The following is an 8,792-nucleotide window of genomic DNA, read 5'->3' on the forward strand; positions in this document are numbered from 1 at the left end:
TGTCGAAGGAAAGTCAAAGAGAGTGGGTGAAAAAGACGGGGGTGCGAAGAGAAGCTGCGCGGAGGAAGGAGGGAAGTGGAGACGGGGGAGAAAGAGAGAAGAAAGCTGAACAGGGAGGGTTTAGGAAAACAGAGTGGAGGAGTGGGGAGAAAAGGACGAGAGGCTGCGGGGGCGGTAGGAGAGGAGGGAGGCATGGTCCGACAGGAGAGGAGGGGAGCGAAAAAAAAATTACCGGCAGGGTGGGAGAGAGAGAGGGATAGAGAGAGGAGGGGTAAAGAGCGCGGGAGGCAGAGACTCTGTTACCAAACATGGCGCTTGTGCAATACGAGACGAGCGAGCAGCGAGGGAGGGGTGAAGGACACTGCATAATTTGCTGAGGTTGAGCAATGCTGGTTTACAAATGTGTTATGGTAATTGGACCTTCAAGGGTTTTAATTGTCTTTATGTTTCAAATATTAATTTAATTATCTACAATCGTACGACCTGATATATTTGATGCCGTTAATGCACAACAACTGTGACAAATGTTTTTTAAGTCAATTTCTGTTTGTCACTAAACAATGATCTTTTTGAGACAAAAGAGAGCAAAAGAAAGGGTGTATGTGAAAGAGTATTCAGATTTAATATTTGTTACAAGGGTACAGGATAGATATACAACGTTGTAAGAGAACATACAAATAAATTGATCTACAAAAATTCTCTATACAACAATTGCAAGAGCTTTTCTACCTATTTACAATCTAATTTATTATCCGGTAGAAAAAGCAAGCGTCGACGTTTCGGTCTCTATTCTTGCGTTTCCGAGACCATCCTCAGGACATAAAAAATCATATCTTGGGAGACCCTAAAAATAACAAAGATGCCATTAAAAAACCATCTAAGTATCCTAGGCTTAGGAAATAAGCAGTTATCAAAATATATAACACCCTAAGCTCTCAATATTTTATAAAACAAAATACATTGTATATCTATTTACATATCATTCTAGATTTTGATTCAGAATTATCTAAGTTATACATCCCAAATGGTTACTTCCATCAAATGCAATCATTGTATAGATGTCTATTTCACAATTAAATTGTTTTCTGATTCAACACTAAATGATATAGTGCCTTGAATGATTTAAAAATGACCTTTCAAAAAAAGCGGTTTGCATGATTGTCAAAGCAGAAGGATAAAGAGTCACTCATGCTTGAACTGTGGTTACATTTACAAGAAAACATTGGTTTGTAATAATACTTCAATTTCAGTTATTAAATAATGTCTATATGTCTTGGAACAATACAATCCATTATTTATTGCATTTACTTGAAAATGATGTCTTGGCCTTAAAGAGTGTCATGTATGTATATAAAAAATTACCTCAACCACGGAAGTTCTGATTATAGTGGTAATGTGCGACACGGCATAAATCGAAATGATTGTATCTCTCTTAGTAGAATAACCTGCATCACAACCAATAGAAATGTCTGTTTGAGAACACTGGCCTTAGAGACAATATTTTGACTGACATCGACATCCACCAGATAAATATATCTTCCATGAGATCGGTCTATGGAACTACTCTATGTCCTTTGCTAGTTTTTCAGATAACTTAAAAACAACCGGGACTGAACATTAGTCTCTAAAGGATTGAAGACATAACACTCAGTGTAATTACTAAATGCTGGTTTATACTAATTTTTCTAAAAAACCGGAGAGAGTGGGGGGGGGGGGGTGAACCTCTATTTCTTTATATCGAGCAACAAAATTTAAGAATACAAATTTATTTATAAGAAATATCACTACATGGATCGCATTATCGTGCAAGCGACAAAGAACAAACTGTCTCAGCATGGTCAATAAATACCTGTTTGAAGTCCTTATTCGCCTGACTTCATAGATGTATAGAAAAGGAATTGGGCAGATAAAATATCTGTGGACAGGTGGAGAGAAGCAATTCATTCCTATGCTTGTGTTACTCTTAAACAAATATAGTCTCTCACTATCATCTTATTTTGTACCTCAATCAGTCCGATCCGATATTAACCGTTAGGATTTAGTTAATCAAACACATAAGTTAATGTTATAGTAGGGGGCCTACAAAACTATGACATTTTAAAATACTAGTGTGGGACCTCCAATATTATGAGGCTTTCAATAGGTTTATTCAGAGAGTAACATACCTAAGAAAATTTTGAAAATCTCCTATCGTGTTATTCTGGCGTTTGTAGTTACAACGTTGAGTCTATCGCAGTCAGCTCTCAACAACTAAAAAACACCAAAAATGTGTATTAGTTAAAGGTTCAGTATAGAATTTAAGCCAAGCAAGTAGAGGGGAATTAGGGGGGGAATTATCTAAATTGCCTGCTCTGTCAAATACCTGAATTTTTTTTGCTGCAGCCCGTCACTTCCAAGTCAGTTCAGGAGCAAGAATGAATGCATGTAACCCGAAGCTTTTTAAAGGGCTTCGTTTGGAGATCAAAAGAGGACTTTCATTTAGAGATCAAAAGAGGACTATCGTTTGTCAAAGGGTCCCATGTGTCTGATAGCAAACTGGCGGCCATCTTGGAAGGTGATATTTTACATATAATTACATATAATTCATATAATTCACATGTAATTCGAGGTTGCTAGTCAAAGTGTAGCTTCATCTTAAAACATAAAAAACACAATATGGCAAAATTACTGTTCATCAAAGCAAAATATTAAATTTTGTAATTTTTCGTTGCATAATTACACAGGCTCTCATTAAAAATACAAAGTTCACCAAAGGTTGCCAAACAGTCGTATACCCTACTAATAACTGCAAAGAAATGCTCCATATATAACTAATGGAACAAAGCAGTCTATATTCATATTGGCCAATTATAACTTCCACAGTAAGCATGGTTTATAGGTTTGGCAACTCAGTAGTATTGATTGCTTTCAGTAGATTGTTGTACATTATCAAAAAAATAATATATGTTAGAGGTTCAAAGTAGACAATAAGCTGTGCCACAACAATACGGATCAATCCAAAGAAAAGAGAGAAAATCCCTCCTGGATCCATACCAGTTTACAACTACTGTTGTTGATAACAATTGTTTGAAATTTGGACACTAGCATAATTGAGAAAAACCTGAAACAACATTTCATGTATCAAAATAAGTCATCAGGATTCACCGACAAGCCAAGGAGTGCCATTCTGTTGCACTGTTTAGACCTTTTTCTATCGTGTTGGTATTGCAGATATATTTTCCTTCTCATAAGGTCAAAATCCGGTCAACATTCTGTTGCCTCTTCGTGGGTTTGACTACATCAATGACCCACCAGGTCATTTGATTAAAGGCGTGTCCTGTCCTCAAATAATGTTCAACCAAGGGGGCATTTTCAACCTTGCATCTAATGCGGGATTGATGTTGCAAAATCCTCTTTTTTATGGGCTGAATTGTCTTCCCAATATAGTGCAAATTGCACGGGCATTTTATGCAATACACCACATTAGTGGTGTTGCAGTTTGAAAATGACCTTAATGTAAAATTTACACCATTGATGTTACATGTTTTCACAGTTTGTGTGGTGTGGCAGGCCTGACAGTTGCTGCATTTATGATGGGCAACAATAGGTACCAGTTGTTTCATATTATCAACCACATTATTGTCTTTCGTACTGTCATAGGCTCTCACAAGACGGTCTTGTAAATTTGTACCTCTTTTGAAGGCAAAGAGTGGTATATTGGGTTGCTCACTTTTGTGTACCGGTTTACAAATGTGGGCAGTTTGTGAGTAACGTCTGTTCCAAAGCACGGGGAAGAGATGACACCACGCCAAGAAACTCGAGGCTCGCCTCTCCATTCTGCTATTTTCTTTCCTTTTCGGCCATCTCCTGACGTTGCCTGGAAGGAAAGGGCCGGGTGCCCCATAATGGGGTCTGCGGTGGGGAGTTATACCGCACACAGCTCTCACAAAACGGCACGGTTCACTCCCATGAACTTCTGCAAGCCCTGGAGAACCAATTATGATGAGAGCTGGATTAAAAACAGAAGCAATATGCTTTACCCGGGCAATGAACAATTAGTTCCCGTACCAAATCGAAAGAAAAATAGAAAATTCTATGTGAAACAAACACACAGATGAAACAACATACACTTTGTGGGAGGGGGGAGGTGCTGGTGTGGGAGGAGTGCTGCTACGGCAACTGCTACGGGCTGGGGAGGGGGAGGAGAAATGAAAGGAAAGGCTGTGTTTGCGGGGAGAGAGAGGGGAGGTGCTGGTGTGGGAGGGGGGAGGTGCTGGTGTGGGAGGAGTGCTGCTACGGCAAGGCTGTGTTTGCGGGGAGAGAGAGGGGAGGTGCTGGTGTGGGAGGGGGGAGTTGCTGGTGTGGGAGGAGTGCAGCTAGGGGAGGAGAAGCCCTGGCCGTGAATGCTTGTGCATGTTCACGTGAACTGCAAGAAAACGCCGGGCTGAAAGCCCTTAGTTTGAAGAGGATTTTGCCGATATGAATTCTCGCTCCGCTCGATGCGCATGCGCGCATCGATAGGTCGCGAGACCTAAAAAGTAAGCCTTATCACACAGTGGTTGTATAAAGTATGCAGAGATACTGCCATCTGAAAGGCAACTACAGTGTAATGTGGACTCTATGGATCACTGACCGAAAAAATATATAGTTGGCAAAATATAGACGCCAGAATATCGACATCAAAAATATCGACACCCTATCTACAACAGTGTAAGTACAAAAATATAGAAAAAAAATATTGATGTCAAAAATATTGTTGTAAAAAATATTGTTATTTTAAAATGTTTAAAAGTTAATGTAAAACATAGTAAACAATATATATAATGAAAGTAAACATAGTTAAAATATTAAAAAGTATATAAAAATAATAACTAACAGATATACTAACAGATATACTGTAAAAATAAATTAAACATATATATTTAAAATATAATGTATATAGTTAGTCCATAAAAAGTAACACTAGGGAAAGCGTTTGATAGCCTAGGGGTAATAATTACTATTCCCACTCCAAAGAGTGCAACAGTAGGGAAAGTGTTGGATAGCATAGCGGCTAAAATTACTATTCCCACTTCAGTGAGTGCAACAGTAGGGAAAGCGTTGGATAGCGTAGGGGTAAAATTACTATTCCCACTCCAGTGAGTGCAACAGGAGGGAAAACGTTGGATAGTGTAGGTTTAAAAATTACTAATCCCACTCCAGAGAGTGCAACAGTAGGTAAAGCATTGGATTGCATAACTGTTCAAATTACTATTCCCACTCCAAAGGGTGCAACAGTAGGGAAAGCGTTGGATAGCGTAGGGGTAATAATTACTATTCCCACTACAGAGAGTGCGGGCCCGATTCACAGAATGAACTTAAGACTCAATCCTAAACTTACTACTATTTTGGTATTCACAGAATGCACTTACTACTTTTGGCATTCACAGAATGAACTTACTACTTTTGGTATTCACAGAAGTTAGGATTTTGTCTTAAGTGTGTCTTACGACAAACTTAAGACAGACTTAAGACAGACTTAAGACAACATCCTAACTTTTGTGAATACCAAAAGTAGTACGTTCATTCTGTGAATTCCAAAAGTAGTAAGTGCATTCTGTGAATACCAAAATAGTAGTAAGTTTAGGATTGAGTCTTAAGTTCATTCTGTGAATAGGGCCCTGCAACAGTAGGTAAAGCATTGGATTGCATAACTGTTAAAATTACTATCCCCACTCCAAAGAGTGCAACAGTAGGGAAAGTGTTGGATACCGTAGGGGATAAAATTACTATTCCCACACCAGAGAGTGCAACAGTAGAGAAAGCGTTGGATTACTGAAATGTAGAGCTTTAACTTCCCTTTTGAAGGCAAATGTTGAGGGTATAAGTCTTGTTTCCACTGGTAGGGAGTTCCATATTCTCGTGGCAATGCCAGAGAATGTTCGCCTGTGGGGTTTAAGTTTAAATTTCTTTGGTTTAAGTAGCAGAGTTCTGGTACTCCTTAAGGACCGGGAGCCACCAAAGAGTTCCAGCTTGTTTGAAAGGTAGAGTAGGGTATTGAAGTGAAGTGCTCTATGGGTCATACACACAATTTTTAGGTGGATCCTTGCCTTGAAAGGAAGACAGTTGAGCCAATTCAGGTCCGGCGAGATGTGGTTGGTTTTCTCGGAGCCAATGGTGAGTTTAGTAGCCGCCGATTTGAAATCTTTTTGGGGGAGGTAGGGTTTGAGTTTTCTAAAGATGCTCAAATGGAAGGTCGCTCCTTTGGTCAATGCTCTGATCTTGCATGTTTAGGTTCTTATCTAACACAATTCCCAGAGATTTTGTGGAATCAATGATGTGAGGCGTGCAATTGAGAGCAGTGAGGTTACATAGATATTTCACAAAAGTGAGGGATTGCCTAGTGGGTGAGATGAGGAGGAATTCTCTTCTAAGGGCTTTTAGTTTGAGATGGTTGGAGGTTAGCCAGTTCAGGGTTTTGAGCAGGGTTCCATTAAGTGACTTGATGTCTTCTGGGGAGGCTATTTTCATTTACAGTTGGGTGTCATCCGCATTCATGTGATATTGGATATTGGATGCTTTGAGGACTACAGTCAGTGGTTCAATGAAAAGGTTATAGAGCGTGGGGGAGAGGGAGGCCCCTTGGGGGATTGTTGAAACTAAGGTCGGGGACAATCGATATTTGCCCGGCTGTATCGCCTCTTTAACCCACAGAATATTAATTAATGAAGAGGCAGGCGCTGGAGACTGGAAGGCAGGAAACAAGGTTTATTCTCTCCGGAGGAGAACACATCAGTTAGACAGCAGGTATCGTCATGAGGTGCTCTACCCGCATCTCTGAGGCCTGGCCTCTTATACACAGGTTTATTACTTTATTACATATTACATATTCATGGCAATGCTTTGATGTACGGAAAGACATTCTCGGAATCCCCGCTCCAAGCCCGTTCCCACACACATTTACAGTTGAAGTCCCACCCCGGTCACAACAGGTGATGATTATCGCGCAGCTGGACATTCCGCCGATTCACGGAATGTGGGGGTTCGATCGGATCCCATAGGGTGGGGGCTTTGATCAACTCGAGGGTCCTTTGATGAGGGAAGCTTCCTACTGTACGGGGAGGGGCAATAAACAGTATCGGCAGAGCTAGGTGCCGGCCTGGGAACGAGGAAGACAAACGGGCACACAGGAAAAGGGGGTTTGCCTCAAAAGGGCCTGGGACCATGAAAGGAATGAAGGGAGGTGTCGCGCTGGGAACAGGATGGGGTTCTGAGGCAGAGCTGCGTTGGAGGGGGGGTTTATGACCCAAGGCATGTGCGAGCGGGGGGTTTGTCAGGGCGCGGGGGGAATGCCTGCGAGGCCGAGGGAGAGAGAGAGAGAGACGCGCTGGCTATCAGCGAGGAGCAGGGAGGCCATGGTGCTCAAAATGGCTGCCGCTTACGTGCACGAATGGGTTCGAGAAGAGCAAGATGGTGCCGATAATGTTGACGTTTTCGGCCTAACTTTCAACAGTCCTTCCTTTTCAACATATCTAGCCAACTTGTCTATTCAAGGTCTATCTTCATCAAATCCCTAACCTCGGCATCATATAATGCTCCCATGCGTTCGCTTCCAAAGTCCACAGTCTTAGGGCAAATACAATTCGTACATAATGAACACAGAGGCGGCAGACATTGAATTCCTAAGCATAGACCACATATTACAACTACAGGAATTAGGATAATGGTGAACAGTCTCCAGCCCCAGTCCTTAACGGTGTTCCAAAACCAACCACCAAGCGACCATTCTTCCTGCTCCTGGTGGACTTCTGAAGAGAGTCTGTGAAGATGTTCGATAGCTTTGTACACTGAGGGTGAGTTGTCCGGTATGTATGTACAGCAGCTGGACCCAATAATGCGGCATGCTCCACCACGGTCCGCAAGAACCACATCTAGGACAAGGCGGTTCTGGAGGGCCACCAAGCGGACTGCTTGGAGCTCGGCGGTGTTGTTAGCAAAAATACCAGCAGTGATGTTCATTGTTGTCTCAACAGCCTGAGTCAGATGTCGGATGGCACGACTGTTTGCCATCGGGCCCCAGAGGGGAACAAGTCCCTTCATGGCATCGAGGAACTGTGCTCCTGTTGAGTCGGCTTGCTCGATGTCCTTGGCTCGCTTTTGTCTATGATGATTCGCTGGGGCCACATAAGTCGGAGGAAGGATGAAAGAGATGAAACAAGTGCCCCCCCAGCCTTTGGGGAGCCAGGTGTAGGCCTTTGTGCCGTAGACGAAATACATGTTTGGGGACGACACAAAGGAAGGAGGATCCGAGGAGTCCAAAGTTCGGGTAAAGCGGCAAGCACTGTGGCCCACCTGTTGTGTCCCATGTCCTTCTATGCACATGTGGCCTGTGACGTTGATGACTGACAGGGCCACAGTCAGGGTGGCAGCCGTCCGTTTCCGTAGGTAGGAGAAGGTGGGTCTGGTTGGATTGTTGAACACTTGCATTTCGATTCGTTCTTTAGCAGGGATGTCCATTTGGATTGAGTCGTTGGAGGTCTGCGGGCAGAAGTGCATCTTCGTTTTGTTTCGCCGGACCCCGTGGGAGAAATGCGTTACGGTTTTGCTGGAGGTGGCATTGTCCTTATAGCTGTCTTGCAGGAGGATCAGCCAAGCAAGGCAAGAACCATGAACTGAGAAGGGCGAAGGGATGAATGGTATCGAGTGTCCAGTGGCGTGGGGTAGCAACCCACAGATCCAACAGTTGGTAGCCTTGGTGGCGAGATTGTGTTGGTGAAGTAGTTGTACGAAAGAGTTATTCCAAAACTCCTTTCGTCTCTCTCGGAGTTGAGGAG

The 8,792-nt window shown here is 42.5% G+C and overlaps 1 long non-coding RNA gene across 1 annotated transcript; it reads right to left on the reverse strand.

The window, feature by feature from the left end:
• Nucleotides 1-652: 652 nt before the first annotated feature.
• LOC144771712 (uncharacterized) lies at nt 653-1,884 on the reverse strand. Its single transcript, XR_013599440.1, has 3 exons — nt 1,850-1,884; nt 1,363-1,445; nt 653-844 (listed from the first exon to the last, which is right to left on the reverse strand). It is a non-coding gene; the product is annotated as an uncharacterized LOC144771712 (long non-coding RNA).
• Nucleotides 1,885-8,792: the final 6,908 nt, after the last annotated feature.

Source organism: Lissotriton helveticus, chromosome 8 (genome assembly GCF_964261635.1).
Source record: "Lissotriton helveticus chromosome 8, aLisHel1.1, whole genome shotgun sequence".
In the NCBI taxonomy this organism is placed as follows: Eukaryota; Metazoa; Chordata; class Amphibia; order Caudata; family Salamandridae; genus Lissotriton; species Lissotriton helveticus.